The sequence below is a fragment of the Pteropus vampyrus genome, unplaced genomic scaffold (genome assembly GCF_000151845.1).
Source record: "Pteropus vampyrus isolate Shadow unplaced genomic scaffold, Pvam_2.0 Scaffold398, whole genome shotgun sequence".
NCBI lineage: Eukaryota > Metazoa > Chordata > Mammalia > Chiroptera > Pteropodidae > Pteropus > Pteropus vampyrus.
In genome coordinates this window covers 510,750-512,189 of record NW_011889179.1, presented here as the reverse complement: position 1 = coordinate 512,189, position 1,440 = coordinate 510,750, and the positions used below count along the sequence as shown (strand labels likewise).

The 1,440-nt window shown below is 67.2% G+C and overlaps 1 long non-coding RNA gene across 1 annotated transcript; it reads left to right on the top strand.

The window, feature by feature from the left end:
- The first annotated feature begins 21 nt into the window (after positions 1-21).
- Positions 22-1,434, top strand: LOC105305824. Its single transcript, XR_002777315.1, has 3 exons — positions 22-769; positions 928-1,065; positions 1,238-1,434. It is a non-coding gene; the product is annotated as an uncharacterized LOC105305824 (long non-coding RNA).
- The last annotated feature ends 6 nt before the right edge of the window (positions 1,435-1,440 follow it).

Here is a 1,440-nt window from a genome sequence, read left to right as displayed (position 1 = left end):
TGGAGCAGCACGCGGTGTGGGGGGCGCCCCACTTCCTAGGCTGGTGTTCCCTCCACAGCCGATGGCACTCCCGAAGCACAAGGCTGTCTTCCTGTGGCCACGACGCTGGCACAGTGGCTTCACGCGGGGGCAGGGTACATGCAATAAAATGCAGAGAGGACGGTCCTGCAGCCACCCCCGCTCCGCCCCCCACACGCCCGGTTCCCGTGACCTGCGGCACTCACGATGTGCAGACGCGGTGTGCAGAACACACTTTCTGCGAGCGGGTGACGAGCGTGGACGGAGGCCGGCCCCGTGACCCTTCGCTCTGCAGCCGCGGACGGCTGCGCACGCGCGCGAGCATCCAGATCAGAACCCCTGGCAGGGAGACCCCGAAAGGGGCTGCGTCATCGCCACGTTTCGCAAACTCTCAGCGAGGGCGCTGGGTCCCAGTGGTTTCCCCGCCGGTGAAATGGCTGCTGCTCGCGATGTCCCCGTGGGCAGCACCGTGGAGGCGCCTCACCCGGACCAGAGCTGGCCCCACACGCCGGGGGCGGCCTGAGCCTGTGGGACCAGTGTCCCCCAGCCACACAACCGCTTGCCCAGTTCTTGTGTCCTTTGGCTCTGCGCTTACTTGGCCTGCCACTCACCCTAGCTCTGGCCTTCCCCAGGCACAGGTGCCAGCATTGTGGTTGTGACGACGAGTGGTGTCCTCTGCCAAGAGCTGAAGCTAGACGAGACCTTCCAGGAGAGCAGCACCGCCTTCCTGGGCTTCCAGCTCCTCCCCGAGGTACCCAGGGTGCCCGTGGCCCGGGGCCGCCACCCCCACATGCTCCTGGGTCCTCCCAAGGCGCCCACGACGTGTCTGCCGCCCCCCACACGCTCCCGGGTCCTCCCAAGGCACCTGCGGCGTGTCTGCCGCCCCCCACCTCGTGACTTCTGTCTCAGCAGGGGCAGCTGTGGGCGGCGTGTGCGGGATATGACGACGTCTTCATCTGGGGCCTGGGGAACCTGGCCCGGCCCCCTCAGCGGCTCCGCCTGCAGGACTGCTCCGAGGTCAGCTGCATGATCAGGGTGAAGAAGCAGGTGAGCAGGGCCTGCAGCCCGGGGCAGCCCCGCAAACTGGGGCAGGCGCGTGTGGTTTGGGGGCGAATCCTGCCACCTGGAACACGGGGGGGCGGGGGCACCACCACGCACACGAGCGGTCTCCTCTCCCGGGCAGACCCGTGTGTGCCAGAGCCCCCGTCTCTCTCGGCAGATCTGGGTGGGCGGCACTGGGCTGTCGCAGGGGAAATCCAAAGGGAAAATCTACGTGATCGATGCTGAGCGGAGGACGGTGGAGAAGGAGCTGGTGGCCCACAGCGACACCGTGAAGACCCTGTGCTCCGCCGAGGACAGATACGTGCTGAGCGGGTCCGGCCGGGAGGAAGGAAAGATCGCCATCTGGAAAGTCGAGTAAAC